This window comes from Syngnathus leptorhynchus, chromosome 5 (assembly GCF_054491065.1).
Source record: "Syngnathus leptorhynchus isolate UIUO chromosome 5, UIUO_Slep, whole genome shotgun sequence".
Classification (NCBI taxonomy): domain Eukaryota; kingdom Metazoa; phylum Chordata; class Actinopteri; order Syngnathiformes; family Syngnathidae; genus Syngnathus; species Syngnathus leptorhynchus.
The window spans coordinates 3,079,120-3,101,638 of NC_141199.1; the positions used below are offsets into that span (position 1 = coordinate 3,079,120).

At 39.2% G+C, this 22,519-nt stretch overlaps 1 protein-coding gene across 3 annotated transcripts in view; it reads left to right on the forward strand.

Moving 5' to 3' along the window:
- Nucleotides 1-22,519, forward strand: part of tenm3 (teneurin transmembrane protein 3) — a 329,857-nt gene that overhangs the window by 60,453 nt on the left and 246,885 nt on the right. For 2 of the 3 annotated variants that reach the window (XM_085911849.1, XM_085911850.1), the window contains exon 1: nt 3,241-3,712. The exons of the other annotated variant lie outside the window; for it this stretch is intronic. The gene's annotated coding sequence lies outside the window, so the exon portion shown is untranslated. Of the gene's footprint in view, nt 1-3,240; nt 3,713-22,519 lie in introns of those variants that run through there. 3 annotated transcript variants of the gene reach the window in all.

The following is a 22,519-nucleotide window of genomic DNA, read 5'->3' on the forward strand; positions in this document are numbered from 1 at the left end:
TCTTATCATTGGCAATTCCATGAATTGTGAATGCATCGAGTCGTTGGCAGTGTATCGAGATGTGTATTGTATCGCTTTGATGGTGAAGATTCCCATTCCTAACGCGCACACACACACACACACACACACACACACACACACACACACACACATACACACACAAACACACACGCGCGTGTAAATTTGTGATTTATAAATTTAGATTCATCGACAGTGTATGTATTATGTCAAACATAACACACACACACTTTTGGGTTCTTTCTAACTGAGTAACAGGGAGCAGTGGTCTCAATGATTACTGTTATTTTGTAGTCTAGGCAGGTGGTGCAAATGTACAAATTCATAGTGCACTTGCAGACATAAAAATGGACACCCCGCGACCCAATCACCCCCCCACACTCACACAATGTGGGCCGGGTGGGGTGGTTTGGTGGCGGTGAGCGTTATGTTGTATTATCTCACCATCAACGCAAATCTCCACTTGATAAAAGAGTGATTTGAAAATTGAAAGATCTCTTTAATTTCCTGTCCTCTTTTTGTGAATTCTTGCCTCATTGCTTTTCTCACAATCCATCACATTGGCTTGTCTAAACCAGCCTCAGTTTTGACCCTCTGTCTTTCTCTTGTGTTTCTCATTTTTTCCTGGTTTTCCGCTGTCATTTCCACCTCTCCATTGCTTTCTGTCTCTAAAGTTGTGAACTTGCCTAGTGTGGATATTAAAGGGCTTGGAGATTATTTCTTCCACTCTTTCTCTCTCACTCTCACTCTTTCTCTATCTCTCTCTCTCACACACACACACACACACACACACACACACACACACACACACACGCACGCACGCACGCAACACACACACACGCACATGAACACTCAGCGGGGGGGGGGGTCAAACATGGGATGTTTAACTGGCAGAAATAGCTCAACATGAAACACAGTCGCACAAAGCTCCTCTCTCTCCATCGATCATGAATACACCCTGTGAAGGTCTATATTATGTGAGTTAGTATGGGGGTACCAGCAAATACAATGGTGTAAGAAAAACCTCACTGCTGGGATGATTGTGATTGAGCTAAAGAAAAGAAGACAAATGCTGTCCAGTGAGTACACACCACTCACATAATCAGAGAGCATAGAATGTAAAATAAGTAATTCCAGGGCTAAATCTCTTCCTCACTTTCTCACTCACTTTCTCACATTTAGTGTGGGAAAATTCCACCACCCTACCCAACCCACCTTCTCTTTGAAAAATATTGTTCACTAAGTATAAATCCATGACTTTTTTGCATGTGTTTGGGGTTGGGGCAGAAATATATTGCTAACAATGATCACATTGTATTAAAATCAATTGATGATATACAAATGAATTGAGTTGGGGCAGAAATATTAAACTGACAATGATCACATTGTATTAAAATCAATTGATGATATACAAATGAATTGAGTTGGGGCAGAAATATTTTGCTGACAATGATCACAGTGTATTAAAATCAATGATGATATACAAATGAATTGATCAAAATTGGATTTGAAGTTCTTATTCATTGTTTTAACTTAAATAATCTGCATTTTAGTCCTTTTTGTAAACACAAAGCAATGTTGAATGTGGAAAAATAATTAATTCAACCATCCATTATTTTCCTTTAGCGTGTGTTGTCACTGGTGTCGTGGGTGTGCTTGGAGCTGATCCCAGCTGACTTTAAATCACCAGTCAGTCACAGAGCACTTAGAGACAAGAAAAAAATCATGCTTACATTTATGGAGAGTTTAGAATCTTTTGTGAAATTAACTTGGAGGTTTTTGGAATTTAGAGGAAGTCTGAGTACCCTGAAAACCCTTACACAAATTTAACCATGCCTATCTACCTGAATATTTCTAATCTACAATTGCTGGCTGTGGTATAACTAATTGCCCCTGTTGATGTTGCCATTACAATTGGCATTTAGAGGCTGGGAGTTTTGCACAATTCTACAGTTTAGGCTGCCTTAAGCATTTTAATTCAAGCATTTGTATTGCCTGTCAATCTCACTGTTAAAGAGGGTCACTCGTCAGTATTTAAAGACAACTAATCCAGATTTTGTATCGTTAAAGTGGATTCATTTTTATGAACATTTTTCTGTGATCAGTCACTTGACATCTGTAACAATGGGTATTTTCTGTCAACTCAGCCTCATAGAGCATTTATTGTTTTCAAGCTATTCTTAGAAAAAACATAGACCTAGACATAGAAATGTCAAACGCAATTCCCGGGGCCAGATACAGCCAATTGATTCATTTGATATGGCCTACTAATGCAAATTGTTATTTGTATACTTTGTTTTTTGCTAAAATCTGTACCAAATTGAAAATTTGACCTCTGACAACCACTTTTTTTTTTAGTTCAGAATGGAAAAGAGAAAAAGGGCACTTTTCACATGAATCTTGTTTTATTTTCTTTAATTGGATTCAAATGATAAAAAGTCACAGAAACAGGCCCTCAATGCGCTCATGAATGATTTCTTTCAAATATTTAGTTTCACTGATTTAATTTTCTACACAGTCAAAAATAGTGGTCGTATTGTAGCATTCGTTCTCAAATCCCCCGCACCCCTCACTCCCATTGCCGACATGCGAAGTGTCATCAGTCCGAATTTTAATTTGACTAAGACAATGCACGTACCAATCCTATTATATAAGACTTGTAATTTTCAGAAGCCAAATTTAATTATCCTTTTAGCTTTTGGTTTATACAGCTGCTGCCAAAACCTACCTAGGAATGTGGGTACACTCACCGTGCACTAACCCCCCCACACACACACACAGACACGCACACACACGCACACACACACACACACACACACACACACACACACACACACACACACACACACACACACACACACACACACACACACACACACACACACACACACACTTGAAAAAATCAGGGGTGCATACGCTATGTTGTTGTGCAGTGTGGTTACTAGTTAGTATGGACAGGCGCACAGTTGTGGATACCACACGCACAAAAAATGCAAATGCAGAGAAAAAGTCACGAATCGTTCGTATGCGGTACGAGTGTTTGTGTGAGACTGAGCGAGAGTAAAGAAAAAAAGGGTGATACTTGACCCATCTTTTGCCTCTAAAATGCAAAAAGCAAATTCCGACGCAGACATGCAGCAGCCAATCCCCGCACTCTTCAGCTCCCTTCTGTCCTCGTGGCTCCACCCCCTGCCTAGTTCGTCGAGCAGGAGGACTCCACAATTTACCAAGGCAACAAGGGAGCAAGCGAGGGAGCGCAGCAAGCGCGCACACAGCTGTACTGGCAGAAGCAAGCGAGAGGACACACGCTCATGGTCTCCACTAAAGGTTGTAGCGAGTAAAGAATGAAAGAAGGGCACGTAATTTTTGGGCAAATTTAAAACAGAAGAAAAAGCTGCGAAGACATAAACTGAATTTTCTTCAGTGATTTTTCAATCACCATCTCTGGCAAGAAGTGAGAGGATAGACCTGGGCAGATCGAAAGACAGAAACAAGGAGAGATGTGAAAAATAATCGAGGCAGGATTTTCTTCCGTCTTGACAGAAAGGACAATAAAAAAAAAAGACAGAGGTGTGTGTTTTCCCCATTCGTAAGCGGGACGACTCGTGGTCATGTGTTCCTGAAAGGATCCCATGTGTTGTGAGGAGCTCAAACCCTTTCAACCAGCCGAAACTGGAGTATTCACGCAGACAAGGTAAATCACGTTCTTCAAATCTGTGCAATGTAACGGCGTGCGAGACGAACGTGTTTTGCCGCGTTCCCAGGGGACGGTCTGTCTCGTAAAATGCGTCTGATTGTGTCAATTCACCGAGTTTAAACTCACAAAGCGAAACAATTTTGTAGTTCCGGTGTGTATGCGTGAGGGCGTGCGCGTGTGTGCGTGCCTTTTAAAACAGTTGCAGACTCTGCTTCATTTGCAATCATGTCTTCATTTGGCGATCAAGTATAAAAAAGGAGGCTGAGAAAGGCTTTCCCCCGTCCCAGAATAGCTTTGTGCATTTAATTTTCTTAGATATAATAATCTTTTCTCCCATATCGTATTTATTCGTTTTGTCTATTTTAGTCTTTCCTTATATCTCATATTTCTTCACTTTAACCCCCTTTGCTTATATTTTTGGCTGTGGACATGTTTTTCGAAACTGGCTGACTCGAGCAACAAGTTAGTGACTTGACAAATCAGTTACGGGTAGCAAGGCTTGCAGTTGCCTTGATTGTCAAATAACCTCAGAGTAAGTAAGTTTATATTGACCTAAATTCTCATTTAATTAGGACCACATAAAGAAGTCATAACAGATGCATTTGAGGCCAGTCTGTTTACTTTCAGTAAAGCTTTTAGGGTGTATACAATGAATGCATTTGAGACGCTTAAAATCAACGCAAGCTTTAGGGTCTGCTTTTGATTTTGTGGTTATTTCATGTGAGCAGCAGGATATAACGGAGATAGGCAATATTAACCAAATTACGATAGCAACCAATGAGGACAAACGGGATAATTCTGGACAAATTGCTTTCAGACATACTTTGTACTGTAATTAATAGTTTATATAACGCGAGCACGCACCCACGCGCGCACGCGTGTTCGCTATCTCTCTCTCTCTCTCTCTCTCTCTCTCTCTCTCTCTCTCTCTCTCTCTCTCTCTCTCTCTCTCTCGCACACACACACGCATACACACGTGTAAATTTGCGATGTATGAATTTAGATTAATCGACAATGTATGTATTATGTTAAACATGTAGTAATTGGTGATCTTGGATTTGACACCATTTAATTGGGTGGGTTTCCATCGAACTAAAAAAATAAACCTGATGAAAATTAACCTGAATGAGAAAGCTACAAATAGAGTTTTATTTAATATATTTATAATTTTATATGTATAATATTATTTTATTTTAATATTTTTTCAAGTTTTACACTTGGAAGGGGTGGATTGTAAAGCTTTTTTGAAAAAAGGATAATGCACATTTTGTTTATGGGAACACGTTTTGGGAATAAATGATAACAAGACCGGATACAACGCTGCATGTTTTGACGAAATACACCACATATCTATATTGCACAAAAATAGCATCAGACGATAGTGTATGTTTGAGGGGACGTAAAAATTGAAATACTTCTTAAATAAATAAAATAAGTGAACATTTATGCTATTCTTGATGAAAAACAGCAAAAAACAATGCAGTGGAGAGGTACATTTCAAAATAAACCTCAGTGTACCAAGAACACACAGATGCCTTGGTTTGCTCTTATTGAGAAGTTTTTACTGGCAGCATGTGGTGGCGTGGTGGCTGTCTTGATTTGTCTTAACCAGTTTATATTGCTATCACAAAGTGCTAATTAACGACACAAAAATAATAATATAAAATATAAATAAAACTAAAAAATGAGACTGAGAGGCAGCCGGCAGTCTTGTGGCAGAGAGACGCTCTCATAGGACGTCATCTTGACGTCATGTATTGGGCAAAAGCAAAACAACTACCAGAAAATATCCAAAACGTATTTAGGAATCGGGAGGGAGGTTATAAGTTAAGGGGGAATCACAACTTCAAAATCTTAAACATAAGAACAACCTTAAAAGGTTTCTGTATAACTATAACCGGGGTCAAACTATGGAACAATCTAAGTGAGGAACTCAAGCAAAGTCCAAATATCCACCAGTTTAAAAGAATGTACAAAAATATGTTGTTTAGCGGGTACAAAGGCTAAAAGTGCCAAAGGGCTACATACAAGTAAAAATGAAACAGAAAAACAAGCGTGAAACGTGTGTCTACTCGTGTTCTGTTGTAGAATTACAGTATATGTTGAATCATTGGTTTAATGGATAACGTGAGAAAGGGATAGGAATCTAAAAAGCTATGCTTCCTCCTACTCCTTTTCGAGCATGCTTTATTGATTAATTTATTTATGTATTATTATTATTATTATTATTTTTTTATTTTATTATATTTTCAGAATGTTGGTTTATTTTTTGTTTGTTGTATGGACTTATCTATGGCACTTTAAAGTGTTATTTGTTTTGTTTATTTTTCTTTTTTGTTTTGGATGTTCGAAATAAAGAAATCAATCAATCAATCAATCAATCAATCAATCAATCAATCAATCAATCAATCAATCAATCAATCAATCTTATGGTTTCCACTCCTCCCAGTATTCGCAAAATCATCACCATTGGAAACGGGGATAAGTCGCTCAGTCGTTTTGCGCATTTTCACTGAATACAATAAAAAACTAGAAACATTTGGGATGGATGTCATGCAGATGTATTATTTTAATTGCTAATGACTCAGTGTAACATTACTAAGAGGTTGGGTGCTGTGTTTTAATCCACTACAAAATGTCAAATTCCTTGTTATTTAGGAACAAGATTGGTTATCACAAAATAATTCACACACGCCTATATATTTGAAGGGACGTGTTTGTAATGTGTCACAATTCATAATTCGATAAGTTGATGATACAATTTAGGATGCAGGTGAGCGAGGTTTTCAGCCATTTTGGATGAGTTCCCACATACTAGCCAGAATAGTTTTATAACAAACCTTGAAGACAGGCTTCGTTCCTTGTCTTTGGGCTTGTCCTGGCTGTCAGCCATGGAGGCAAAATAATTCCATATGACACTTTGTGTGTCTTGTTTCTCTGCGAGAAGTGGAGTGTCGGCAGGAGCTTGAGAATTTGCAGCCATCTTTGTCCTCCCTCTCACTTGCAGAAGCCTCCCACTTAAGGCACTATCCACTTAAGGCAGACAGGCGGCCATGTCGAGCCTAATCTTGACCAGACTTTAAGACGAAATAGGAAAGCTCTAACTTTTTTTATTTTAAAATTAGTAGTACTAAAAAATATGGTACAGAACCTTTTGTGATGTCAAGACATGACAGTCTGGTTTTGATCCCTGTACAACACTTACCGCAGTGTTTGTACTGAATTTGTCACTACTGACATCAAATGCACACTACGCTGGGCATTATGTGATGCTGCAGTTTTGTATTTATGGTGAAAAACTGATAACACTTTATCCAAACAAAATACAGGCATGAACTAAAAATGTATTCGTATTCATGGTGAAAAAAACGATAACTCTTTATCCAAACGAAATATAGGCATGAACTAAAAATGAAAATCACTTTAGTTGTATATAGATGCTGTCTATCATCATGGTAGCTGTATGGAAACTGTATTTAACTGAGTAAAGATGTGCGGAAATCGTCCAGCAGATCTGCCCTCGGTGCTTGTTTTGGCACTGTCTGTTTTGAAAGGTGCACTGATATACTATGTGGTGAGGGTAAGTGTGGACTGTGCACTGCTGATCATACACAGGGAGAGAGTGAGAAGACGGGCTTTTTTGTTTGCTTAATGATTTCCAGACACAGATTTGCATTCCATTGCCGTGTGCGGGTGTATGCAAAGTTCTCCCTCTCTACCCCCAACGATTACCTTTTCTACAAGAAACATACAATTTGAGATGCTCCCCAAAAATATGTAGGTGAATAACAAAGTCAAGGGAGGAAGTACGTGATGGATTCAAGGAATTTAACTGTCACTGTGAAAGGAAACATGCTTTTAAAAGAAGGCACATAGACAGATCGTAAAGAGAGGAAGGCAGAGACAGCGCTTGGGACATGAACATATGCAACCGATTAAGATTCCAAGGGGCCTATTAAAAATGATAAGAAGTCACTAGAAAAATAAATGAGCATTCAAATTATATATCCTATTTATATAACATTTAGGAGCAAAAGTTGAAATCGGAATTGGAAGCTCTGTTTTTAACAGCTCTCTCTCTGCTGGAATCAAAATGGTTGTGTGCCGTTTTAGTGGGAGGGAATAATAATAATAATAATAAAAGAAAGGTTTAGAATTGTGTGTTATAAGTTGGAATACTACAAAACAACTGACGACACAGTGACAATATCACCAAAACATATTGTGAATGTGAATAATTATGTTTTACAAGACAAGTTGCAAATATCTGTCAAGCTGATTTATATTTAGTCCTTTTTTGTCTTGTCTGGAATATTTTCGTGAATTAGGATATTCAGACCGACCACTGGGAGAGACAATGGAACCAGTCACAAACAGAAAGTGGCTGCATTCCACTGCCAGATACAATTATAAATAAATACTAAATTTAAAAAAGTTATTTGAATACAACAGCACATACATAAATGTCATTGAACCCAGTTGCCCCCACATTATGAATGTTTTGGGACCATAATTAAGATACTCTATTGTTGTCACAGTGTGATGGAAGCAGAGTGCAGGAATTATATCTATTTAAAGATGAGATGCTTGACAACTACATAATTTTTAGCTGTCTTTCTTGTAATAAAAGAGAAACACTTAACATAGAATTACTGTGATTAATTATTTTTTGTTAACTGTGCTCCATTCATTTTACATTACTAAATTTAACATACTTCTTGTGAAAACTAGTGCGGAATTTTACTATGTATGTGGACACTATTACTTGAGAATAACAGGTTTATTGCATTCATTTAGTTAAATGATTCACAAATTAAAACAAACATTTGACTTTTGACATTCAGCAGAAACTGCTGTCATCAAATTATTTATTTTTATGACCTCCAATTAAGTTGATACTTTGATTAAAATTTATAGCGAACAATATGGATTTTCATATTTTTAAGTGAGACTACAATGCAAATCCATTGCCACTTTAAGAACCCCCCTGTAGGCATTTGCAGATTATACTAGATCTATTTGCAGATTAAGGGGGCAGGTTCTGTGAAGGACTGACTGCTGGGGCAGAGAATGTGACCAGCCAACCATTATATGACCTGGTGGATCCCGCTGCATGCACGTACGCTGTTGCGCGTACGCTGTTGCACGTACGCTGTTGCACATACACTGTTGCACCAGTGTGTAGACGTTCACAAGCTCTCATGCGTTAGCTGCACGAACACACTGATTCATTAACACGTGAAACCCCACACCACTGTACATGCACTTTTGTTACCAGTGTTATGTTTCTCGCCCTGGTTTGCAGGCTGTAATTGTTACTCATTACTGGTTGGCGTGTTTGGAAAGAATCACTGAGATTTACAGAAACTTGACTACCTCATATTTATCATTTCAGCATTTTTTTTCTTATCTCTTACTCTTCAGGCTTTGTCTTGACCCATCCCCCAATACACACACAAACATACCTAATCTCATAGTTTCGCTGGCCTTGTTGCTAGGAGATGAGTGTGTTTGTGTGGACACGCTGAGAAATGTACAGGGTATTGGTGTGTGTGTGTGTATGTATCTTTAAAACCTTGAAAATGATCAAAGGTGGGAAAGCAAAGGTTAAGTCTTGCGCCTAAATGTGTGTTTTGTTTATTTCTTGATGAAATTATATTGTTTAGTAGTAAAAAAATATTCTTAGCTATTCAAGCATGAAGACGGGGAGAGAGGGGGAGGGAGGGAGGGAGGGAGGGAGGGAGAGAGAGAGAGAGAGAGAGAGAGAGAGAGAGAGAGAGAGAGAGAGAGAGAGAGAGAGAGAGAGAGAGAGAGAGAGAGAGAGTGAGACGGGGGGAGAGGGGGAGAGAGAATTTATATATGATAAATACTTTATCTATATATTTTATTTTATCTATATATTTTTTTTCACCATTGGTAATGCAACCTAAAATATATTGTTTGAGATAAAAGAACCAGTGAAGTAATATACTTTGGATGCTTTGCCCACCATTGTGCAATATTTTACAGCAACTCTCTTCTATAAAGTCCTATCGTAAATGTGCATCTGTGCAGAGTATAGTGTGTTCACAAAAAAGCTCTTCAGGTGAAAGTGAAGCGCTATCCTTTCTCATCACTAATTCAAAAGGAAGATTGACTTGTTAATGACGAATCAAAATGTGATCAAAACATTTCTGACTCTTATACTGCAAAGTGGACAATTTTTCAGAATCATCATCCATTCATATTGTTTGAACTGAAGTTCATCTTGTCAATAAGTTGTTTTACAGCATTTCAGGCATGATTGAATATTGTGGCACTGTTAGTGCTTGACTATTAAATAGAAATTGACGAAATTAAGCAGCTCCTATTCAATGCCTATTAAAATTGGACAGCCACACAGCAGGCCGCCTCATTAGAAATACCAATGGTGTTGTCACACCTTCATTACAGAATGCTGGAAAACAATTTAAATGATACTCTGGGGCAGTATCACACATACACATACACATTTTGTGCAGATAAGCAAAGCAGTGTGATGTGAAGGCAATTTTTTTGGAAGCATTGTGTGGTCTCAGAAATGTTTTTCTACGTCTGCTGCGTATTATTTGACTTTAAAATGAAGTTGTGGACCTTTTCAAAATATGTTACAAAATTACATTCATATACAAAATTTCAAGCAAAATGGGTTGATGGTATTGTTATCATTATTGTATTACCAGCTCAGTGGCCTAGTTTACCAGCTCAGTGGCCTAGTGGTAGAGTGTCCGCCCTGAGACTGGAAGGTTGTGGGTTCAAACCGCGGCCGGGTCATACTAAAGACTATAAAAATGGAACCCATTGCCTCCCTGCTTAGCACTCAGCATTAAGGGTTTCAATTGGGGGGTTAGATCACCAAATGATTCCCGAGCGCGGCACCGCTGCTGCTCACTGCTCCCCTCTCCCCCAGGGGATGGATCAAAATCACATGGGGATGGGTTAAATGCAGAGGACAAATTTCACCACACCCAGATGCGTGTGTGACGATAATCATTGGGACTTTATTACACCTGTAGGTATATAATTTGTAAACAACTATAGTTACAATTTTCCCAGTTGTGTAGCGTTTCATCAATTTCATTCAATGTAATGCCTTCTGACAGATTTGTTTCCTTCAACCTATAGAGAAGCAATACAGGTTAGCTGTTTCAATAGTTATGTAATTTAAGTATTTAATATTATTATAATCATGATATAACAACAAGTCATGCACCAGAAAAGCTCTGTGGAACCATCACCGTTAAAGTAAAATATTTATAAATCTATTCATGTATCACATGACCTGTTCACAGGGGTTTTTGCGTGCATTTAAAACAGTAACAGACAGACATTGATGTCATTTGAATTTCCTTTCCCGCCCTAATACATTACATCTTGCTCTTGACCAGTGGCATCTATTCAAATTGTTATTGTGCTTCGGTTACTACACAAAGAATTAGGGCCTTCTTACTCTTCTGACAGAGGAGAGAGAAATGGAGGGGAGAGGCTGACAGATGAGATGTTTGCTGACAAAGTGTATCTTATCAGCGACAGAGTCCAGATGGTTCGCAAACACACCTACTCTACATTCTCTCCCTCACTTTTTGTGGTCTTTTCATCCTCCCTCAGTGAAGTATTTTCTCCAATATTCTGCCACATTCTTCCATGCACGTCGAAATGCAGTGGAAAAGAAATTTCTGCGGCCTCGCCTTTAGCCAGAGCCAGACTCTTGCAGCTTGCACATTTTTCGCATGACCTCCATGTCATAAATTGTCCACCACCTCTGACCATGTTGCGATAAAAGTTTTATCCAAAGGCCTCATCTTCTTTGAACACCCGTAAACCGAAACGACGAGAGCTGCATTACATCATCAGATCTGTGTTATACCCATTACAAGATGCCCCAGGAAAATGGGCTGCTGAACCAGAGAATCTACTGAAGCAGCATGCATACTAGAGAGTGGTGTCCTGGAGAACAATGAGTGAAAAATAACCCAGTAATCAATGTAATCTCCATTGCCGCCTTGAATTATTTTCGTTAATGTCACTGCACATACAGTAGGCCTATCACATCGCCAATGGCTATATTCCATGTCTCAAGATAAAAATAATTTTGGAGAATTTTAATTAAATAAACAACAAAATAACACAAATGTCCCAAACCTCTATCTCTGCAAGTATGTAGATATCACCAATACTTGGCAGTGTTAGGATTTCTAATACAATATTAAGTTTTGGAACATTATTGAGAAGCACATTAACATTTACAACGCAGTCATGTGCCGTACACACACATTTAAAGAATGCCACCCAAGTCAACCTTTTTAGTCTTATCTAGCTGCTCTGGAAAATGAAGACAGATGAGGTGACAGGAAAACGAACCACAAGAACCTGGTGAAGTGCTATGTTAGTTATTTCAGAACATGTGTGACTGTGTTTCTCCTCTTGACTTTGTAAATGCTTACAACCATCCTATCAATTTTTACATTTAAAGAAATATTAAATAAAAGCATAGGTGGAAAGTACTGAATTTAACCTGGTTTTGGTAAAGTTTATTCAATCAGCTTTAAAGTGAACTTATTGATATCAGTCATCAAAATAATTCTGCATCTATTTCTGTACCACTCCTCTTATCTCATAATTTTGTACTTTTTTAATAGAGTTACTATGATCAAGAGTGTCAAAAGCTTCTTTTTTTTAGCACTACAAAAACACCAACAGCATATTCTTTCCCATCAATTGAAGTGGATATCCATTCCACAAATTCCATCATTTCCATTGAGGTTGTTCTTTCCTTTCTAAAACCAAGCTGATCATCACTTAAAAGATTATGTTTGTCAATGAATATGTCTAGTTTGTGAATAAATATTTATTTCTAGAATTTTTGAGAATTGTAGCAGTAGGGATATTAGTCTATAATTAATAAATTGGTATCTTAAACCACTTATAAATGAGGGCAAAATATCGTTACAGGTTACAGGTGTATGTAAATGGATGTTCTATAGGTTTGTAATACCCTTTATTAATATGATGTAAAAATCAAAACTATTCTTTGATTTTTATTTTTAAAAGTTTTCAGAATACCTAGAATTCCAGTATAAATTACAGAATGATAAACATAGTGGATGGATTTTCTTTAATGTACTTAGTCATCTTATTTATTTTCTGGCTCAGATTTATTAGCTAAATAATAACCAGTGTGGACAAAAAAATTATTAAGATCATTTGCTATCTCTTTAATTTTGTTCAATAACAATATCCTTATCATTTATGAAGTACCCTCTTCTCGTGGCATTTTCAATCATACTACTTAATATTCTCCAGAATATTAACATCCTTATCATTTATGAAGTGTCTTAGATATTCAATTTTCTTTCACACCATTTTTAATAATTCTATTTTATGTTCTCCAGATTTCTCATGTTATTTTTATTCTGGTCTAGTAATGTGCAGTATGATTTTTTTTAGTTGATCTTATAATACTCATCAATGTATTTTTATGTTTTATACTTTATTTCAGCACCTTACGTCCTCAACTTTATAATTTTTTTATGTTACATATTTTTCTTTTTACATGCATCCTCGATCCCTTTTGTGATCCTTGGCTTTTTAGAGAACTTGACTATCCTGACAATTTTTTAATGGGCAACGTTTATCATACAAGGAAATTACAATTGACAGAAGTACATCAAATGCAATATTAGGTTCTTCATTTACATAAAATTCATCCCAATTTTGTTATTACTAATTCCTTCTTAAAGGCAGTGAGGGATCTCTGTGTTCTTGTTCATATGATTTCTAATGCACAATTCTTTTCCCTCATTGAAGTCATGGAGTTGATCAATTATATCAGTTATGAACAGTCTGCTAACAGTATCATACCCAATTGTATTTGTGAGTGTATCATCTATCAAACGAGCTATATCGGATTTGATTCTAGTTTTTTGGAGTGTCATTTTGAGTTAAAATCTGCAATGAAGTTACCACAAATCTTTTGCGCTTTCATACTATTTAAATTCCCAAGCGTAGCAGCGAGCTTGTCATTGAATCTATCAAAACACGATCCTGGTGTTCTGTAAATACAACTTGCATGTTATTTAAATTTACAACGCAAGATGTGCTCTGGTGCAATACTCGAGCAATTTTTCCTTCCTCGAGTACCTGGGTATTTGGTGTGCACTGTTTGGATGATAGTCCAGCCAGAATCACTTGTTCATGTGATGCATGACTGTAACAGGCGTTGAGAAGGCCAAGGTTATTTGTATCATGGATAGCAATTCCCGTTATTCTACATAACCATTAAATAGGAATATTGAAAAATACAGATACAGGGTGCGACGCCATATCTTAAGGACACTTTAAACAAAGTGTGATGTAGACATAGACAGAATTTTCTGTACTGAAACAAATGAAAAAAGAAGCTACCCACATCTCTCCCAAAGTCACCTGGCATAGGCTCCAATTCACCCGCGATGTGAGTGAGAATGAGAGGTACCGAAAATGGGTAAGCAAAAACACCTCTTTTACTGACCTTCAGGCACACACACTGAACCCTCTCTGTGGTACCACCACCACCTTTGCCACCCAGCCCCATCCCCCTTGCTGCTCCCCACACAGTGTCTTGTACCCCTCCTCATTTGCAATCTCTTTTGAGTGGTGGTGTCAGGGGCAAGGCAAGGTCACCGATCCCAGCAGTGTCTGGGGTCAAGTTACAGGAAGCATGGGTTTGGGTAATGTATGTTTGTGCTTTCACCTTAAATCTATTTTGTGTTAGTTAAAACGATATGCACCCTAGACAGAAAACACATTTCTTCTGTACAAATACCACAATCACAAACTATACATATGTTTGAGTGAAATCAGACAGTAAATGAAGTCCCTTCAATATGCACGGGTCTTTCAAATTAAAAAAACTTAGTTTCACCCGCCAATGTGGGACTAAACCGTGCCTCGCGCCAGACTTGCACTAGGGACAATACAGCAGATGCTAGTGTTTAACTTAAAATGTATGCAGACATCTCCTGTTCTGTAATGGAGGTAGGTGAGCAATGAGAGAGTCTTAAGTGATCTCCTGCATCATGCCACTTTGCACAGACATTGCTTTTTGTCTCTATACAGTTTAGAACAATTGCACACAACAGCAGGTGCATTAAAGCCCACGTATCACAGTAAAACTACTGTTTTATGTTTTACTCATTCAGTTGTGGTCTATATAAAGTGGAAAAGCGATTCTTTTGTCTGAATTCCACTACCCAACATAGTGCAAACATCACTATTAACCATAAATCAGTTCAATACTTCAAAAACAATGATTCACAGAACTATTTCACAGATAACAGAAATATATGAAGGTGTCTCATCCAGCACTTGAAGTGGGGTTGCATTGTTTATTTGACTCCTGATACCTGACATCTTAGCTTTCACCAGCGCATCAATATAAGGTGTCGCATTCAGAGTGAATTGCAGGATGTGATTCAAGTGGCTGTGTGTGAGCCTTGAGCGCAGCTTTGTTTTATTAATTTTCATTACAGAGAAAACTTACAAAGATATGTGGTTCCAAACATGGACAACAGCTTTGCAGCAAGGGCTGTCATGTTGGAGTAACCTGGCAAAAGGTTCTGATAAAATGTGTCCAAGCAAGCTGCGGAAAATTTGCCCTTCAAATCTAAATCACACTGCTTGTCAATTATTTTGAGTTGGATGTTGACAGGCAGATCAGAGCGATTCACGGTGAATGGCAATCAAAAGACTTTAAAAGTCTTTGTCAAGTTCAGCAAAAATAAAAATAAAACATTGCTCAAACTCCCGCAACAATCCCGTTATTTGATTTTTGAACAGCTTTATGTCTGACGTGTTGGGTTGCGCACGCGTTTCAGACAGGGGAAGTGAGCTGCATCACCACCGGTGAGTTGCATCTCCCACAATAACAGCTTCAACTTGAAAGCACGTGTGCCGTCATATTACTGCCATAGGTGTGGTCTTTCTCTCTGAGAAGGATGTCAAACTGAGGGTAATTCATGCTTCTCGATCGGATAAAATTCACAGTTTTGATGACCACCTTCATGTTCATGATGTTTCCATGTTTAATGACTTGCAACCTAAATGCCTCCTGGTGCAAAATACAGTGAAAAGTCCAAAAATCATATCCTCTATTTGCCGATCGTACTTTCTCTCAGAAATTTGTCACACCTGCTTTTTTCCCAATCATTGATGGCATACCATCCGTAGCCAGGTTGACAGCGCGGGACCAGTTCAGGGTGCCGCCAAGTGCGGTGAAAATATCAGCGGCTGTCATTGAACTTGACACTGCCACCATCGCCACAAACTCCTCGGTGAGGATCAATGTATCAACTCCGCGGATGAAAATGGCCAGTTGTGCAACATCTGTGATGTCCATGCTTTCATCAATTGCAACCGAAAAGGCAATGAAAACACTTAACTTTGTTCTTTAACTGGGGGTCCAAATCCGGTGAAAGATCGGATTTCCTGTCTGCTATGGTGTTTCACGTCAGGCTGATATTTGTCTGTTGCTTTTCAGGGCACACAATCTCTACTGCCTTCACCATGCATGTTTTTATGAATTCCCCCTCACTAAATTATTTTGAAGCTACTGCAATTTTAGAAATTAGGTAGCTATAGCTAGCTTTCACCGCAGCGTCATTGATGGCTGTGCTTAAAAACAGACTGCTGTTTCTTCAGACCCGACAACAATTCATCCACCATCCTTTTCTCCGCTGTCATATTTGTTGGCATGAAGACTCACATTGTGGCGACGAAGGTAATATTCTTTCAGCACTGCAATATGCTGTGAACCCAACAAACATACTGCTTTCCAATTCACCTTTATGAAAAAAAAGGGGTTTGACCATTTTTCTTGCAACACTCTTAAACACTTTTGTATTTCTTGACAGCGACATAATGGGGTAATGAGCTTGACAAAGCATATAATGCTAAAAATAGAAGCTGAAATAAATAGCGCGGGCCAAACACAAAGTATCTCATCCGGATTGACTGCTCTTGCTTGACCTACTTGCTCTGCTCCAGGATAAACAGTTTGCTTGCCTAATACAATTGTTAGTGCGCCATCCAGTGGACGCAATTAAAACAGCAGTTTCGGAGAAATTGCAGCTAAATTTGTACTTGAATTAATCATCTCTCGGGCCGGATTAAACCTGTTTGTTGAGCCGGTCCACGGGCCATACGTTTGACACCACCGCTCTAGGCTAATAGTAACTTTCCCAAGCGTTGCTTTCACTATTGCCCTTTTACAATGACCACACATACATATTAACATGTACTGTGTGTGTACAGTACAGCACCAGCTCTTGTTTTGCCTGTATATCTGTAAAATCGTGGTGTCTCATTGCATGATTGTTGTTTTCTCTCAGGCAAAAAACACAAGCAGTCCATTTTCTAGTCAATAATTTAACCAAACGTCATATCTTCATAAAATAATCATAATTAACAATTAGTAGAGCCACTAACTTTTATTCACAATTGTATTTTGTATGAATGCCATTTCATTTTAATTGTATTTAATTTTTGGCCGAACGATGAATGACTAGATAGCACATCCGTCTCACCGTTCAGAGGTTATAGGTTCAAATCTGAGTTCTTGCCCTCCTGTGTGGAGTTTGCGTGTTCTGCCCATGCCTGCGTGGTTTTCCCTGGGTACTCCAGTTTCCTCCCATGTCCCAAAAACATGCGTTACCTAAGTTAATTGTTAAGTTAGCTCAGTGAATTTGTGTGAATATTGAGTGTGAATGGTTGTTTTTCTGTTTGTGTCCTTCTCACAATTTAACCAAGGCCTTATACAAGTACAGCCGAATAGTAAACTTGTGTTGATATCACACATTGTTTCATTCCATTAATAAACCAACAGATTTAAGGAATGTATTACATTAATTAGCAAGCAGGTACGGTGTAATTATTTACTGAATGGTGACATCATAATTGAGTTATCTTCCATCCATGTAGTTTCTCTTTCTTTGTGAGGATGTTTTGTTTAGGTAGGGTTGTTAAGTGATTACTGGTACCGTATGATTTCAAAGACATGACAGATGTTTACCCAGTGGTGTCTTGATGATTGCCTAATGCATTTTCCTTTTGACACCTTATACATTTTGATCTGATATTTTACGTTTACTTGAGGTTATAATTTTGGTTAATTTACTTGTGCAAGAGGTTGAGCACGCAAACACGTTTAAACACATGATATATAAATATATCATCGTTCCCTAAAGTCTAGATATCATTTGACAAAACATTGTACGCATGGGCCAATGCTCAAGCAGAAGTTTGTCATCTCCAAATTCAATTAAAATGAATTGAACCGGGCGGCTCAGTGGGGCAGTGGGTAGCACGTCCGCCTCACAGTTAGCAGGGTGCGGGTTCGATTCCACCTCCGGCCCTCCCTGTGTGGAGTTTGCATGTTCTCCCCAAGCCCGCGTGGGTTTTCTCCGGGCACTCCGGTTTCCTCCCACATCCCAAAAACATGCTTGGTAGGCCGATTGAAGACTCTAAATTGTCCCTAGGTATGAGTGCGAGTGCGGATGGTTGTTCGTCTCTGTGTGCCCTGCGATTGGCTGGCAACCGGTTCAGGGTGTCCCCCGCCTACTGCCCGATGACGGCTGGGATAGGCTCCAGCACGCCCGCGACCCCCGTGGGGACAAAGCGGTTCAGAAAATGAATGAATGAATGAATTGAACCAGGTGCTATACAATTACTTCAAAACATAATTGCTATAAAACAAGGTAACATAATGAAAGATCAAGACAGCAAAATATAATTAAAACAATATAACAGTGAATGCCATACAAATAAATAAAACAAAGCTCGCAACTCTTTATGCAAGATCAGGGAAAGACAAGGAGAAGAAGTGGGTTTTAAGAAGTCACCATGTCAAGGACTCAGTGCGCATCATTTAAAAAAAAAAAAGGGAGAGAGAGAAGGCGCTTTTATTGGTGGTCAAACAAGTCTGCTTTGTTCCTGCCCACAACGGTGTAAAAACGCCCTTTTTAAAATAAACCACATTGCCTGCACGGGTCTGCAAACAACTCAACTCAAGTGTATCTAGAGAGGAAGCTGTACCTAGAGCAAAACTAAATCATATCATAAAGTGAAAACAATGAATTAATCACAGTTCGTAAAAACCACAAACACATTAAAACCAAAACCAAACCTCATGCCGAGTATAAAATACGAATCAACCCTGGTGTCGAAGTGTCCTTAAGCAAGACATTGAACCCCAATTTGCTCCCAGTGTGGACCTGGCAGCACCTTGCATGGCAGCAGCTTCTGATTGGTGTATGAATGTGTATGGGTGTGGTGTAGATAAAAGTGCAGTCCATTTACCATTTAATCCAGCCCACCTTATACCTGGGCAAATTTACAATGCACCTTCCACCAGACTTGTACCGGGCTTGACAATAGAGCCTATAATATAAGAATTGTGCGTGACCAACCAGAGAGAAAGAATAAAAGGAAGCTGACGTGACTGCCAGATGAGAGAATGCAAAAATGGTGTCAGAGAGAGAGTCAAAGAATGAGAAAAACTGAGAGAGGGAATGAGAGAGAGTAAGAGAGAGCAAGAGAGAAAGATAGGGAGGGAGAGAGATAACTTAGTCGCACCCAGAGATGCAGGGATGTGAATGTGGATTTTCAAATGGACAATGTGATTGTCTGATTGACACGTAGACCAACACTGTGGTAACGGATTAGTGACCATTTATTTATTATTTATTACCATAAATAATACATACCATTTATTAGTGAAGGTCCCTCTCAGGTATGTGTGAGAGTGATTATCTCTGTTTGCTTATATTGGTTGTGCATGCAAGAGCTCTGAGTACATTTGTGAATGTACATTATGAGTACAATATTGTGAAATAATAAATAAAGGAGGAGCAGAGTTAAGTAGTGGTTAGTACCTATGTCAGTAAGTTGTTGGTTCATACCCTTGTGTTCATTCATGCGCGCTTAATTGAAGACTATAATGTAAGTGAGAATGGTTGTGAAAAGTAGTGACTGCTTATGTGCTACTAGGGTAGTTCAGATCATTGTTGGTAGTCTGATTAGAAACTCCAATAATGAGGATCTTGAGTTTTCTGAAGTTTTAATGGAATCGACAGGCACAGTAACAACTTTTAATGTTTCAGTGAACGTGTGAATGTGTGTGGTTCTACAAAACAAATAATATTCAGCTATAAATGTCTAAGTAATGCACCTGTCACAACTCAGTAAACAAAGATGCAAACCACGATGATAGCTCTCATAAACATGCTTGTGAACATCGCATGTCACTATAAATACAACAACAGACAACGCTCGATGTTAGAACTTGTCTCACGCACATCTCTGAAGCAGGTGGATAGACTGTACTAGGCTGGACTAAACGTCAACTAGTTAACTTCTCAGAACTCGTGAAAGTCTTGCCACTGTTTTTTTTTTCTCTTCCAGTTTCCTCTTCCCTCTACATTACGGGTGTCAAACTCAAGGCCCGGGGGCCAGATACAGCCCACCACATCATTGTAGGTGGCCCGCAAAGACAAATTGTGCATCAAATTCATGTCAATTCCAAAATTTCAAATTGTTTGCACAAAAATATGGATATTGTGCGCGATTTTTATTATCATTCATTTTTTTTAAATAAATTTTATTTTTAAATATTTGATTTGATTTCAATATTAAATTTTTTACTACTTTAGCAGTTTTTGGAAAACTAGTTATTCATCGGTTTGTCGTGTAGCCTATACTATATATAAAATATGAGACGTTAATACATTTATTTGGGTTGACAATTTTAATGGCCCTTTGAAGCAAACTATGACGATGATGCAGCCCGCGATAAAAATAAGTTTGACACCCATACTCTACATCATGGGTAGGCAACTCCGATCCTGCATGATTTCTGTCTCCCTGTTGCAACACACCTGATTCAAATGGTCTGACAATTAGCAAGGTCTGCAGCAAGTCAAGTCAAGTTTATTTGTATAGCCCACAAGCAGTCTCAAAGGGCTTCACATAGACAAACAATTGACAATTATTCTCAAAGCATCCCCTGATCTTGAGCTCCCAAAAGGGCAAGGAAAAACAAAAAAAAACCCTACCAGGGGAAAAATGAGAAACCTTGAGAAGGGAACACAGATGGAAGGATCCCCCTTTCAGGATCACCAGGCTTTAATGGCTGCAAAGAGGGCACATAAAATACACAATATGGAAATCAAAAAGTGGATGTCCAGGCCAAAGCAAAGAGCTGTCGGAGGAGCCCTCGATCGTACTGGCAGTGTCTTCGAGGAGGGTAATCTGCTGCAGTTCACTCATCCTGAATTTGGTCCACGAGAATCTAGATAGCCGCTGTCATCTTGGGTGTCACCTAACCATCTCCCCAGCCGGGGAGGGGTGGGGGAGTGGGGTCGGGGAGAGGGAGCAAAAATAAACTCCAGCCGAATCGGCTACTACAGGTTAATTAAAGGCCATATCATAGAAATATGTCTTTAAACGTGTCTTAAATTTTCTACTGAGGTAGCAGTTCTAATATCCATTGGTAGGGCATTCCAAAGCTCTGGAGCACGAATAGAAAATGCTCTAGACCCTGCAGACATTTTCTTGGCCCTCGGTGTCACTGAAAGACTAGCGTTTTGCGAACAAAGTTTACGAGACAGAACATAAGGAACAACTAGGTCGACAAGATATGAAGGCGCTAAGCCATGCAATGATTTATAGGCAGCAGCATTTTGTACTTACTGTAGAATTTTGATGCTGGACTTGGGAAGACCAGAGAATAATGCATTACAGTAGTCCAGGCGCGACGTGATAAACGCATGTCCAATAATTTCCGCATCACCGGTCGAGAGGATTGGCAATATTACGAAGGTGAAAAAACGCAATTCTGGTTATATTCTTAATGTGCTTTTGAAAGGAGAGCGTTTGGTCAAATATTACCCCGACATTAGTTACAGTCTCACTCGTGATAGTACGGTTATCTATAGTTATAGTGGTTTCCTTCAATAAATGTTGATAACGAGCTGGACCAATTATCAACGTCGGCAGTAATGCGGACTCTGTACCGGTCCGTCGTGGTGAAGAGAGAGCTGAGCCAAATGGCAAAGCTCTCGATTTACCGGTCGATCTGCGCTCCTACCCTCACCTATGGTCATGAGCTATGGGTCGTGACCGAAAGAACGAGATCCAGGATACAAGCGGCCGAAATGAGTTTCCTCCACAGGGTGTCCGGGCTCTCCCTCAGAGATAGGGTGAGAAGCTCGGTCATCCAGGAGAGACTCGGAGTAGAGCCGCTGCTCCTCCACGTTGAGAGGAGCCAGATGAGGTGGCTCGGGCTTCTCATCAGGATGCCTCCTGCACGCCTCCCTGGGTAGGTGTTCCGAGCATTTCCCACCGGTAGGAGACCCCGGGGACGACCCAGGACCCGCTGGAGAGACTATGTCTCTCGGCTGGCCTGGGAACGCCTTGGGATCCCCCCGGATGAGCTGGATGAAGTGGCTAGGAAAGGGAAGTCTGGTAGTCCCTCCTAAAGCTGATGCCCCCACGCCCCGACCCCGGATAAGCGGAAGAGATGGATGGACTGCCTCATTAAGCGGTCGCAGTTTATTAGGTTTTAACCAGGTCTCGCAAAGACCAAATACATTTCGATTATGTTCCGTGATGAGGTCATTAACGAGAACTGCTTTCGTATGAAGCGATCTAATATTCATAAAACCGAGTTTAAGTGTAATCGGTCGATCAGGGTTTGTATTTATCAAAGGATTTTTAAATGAAATGAAAGTAAGATTGTGTTCTCTAGGCCTG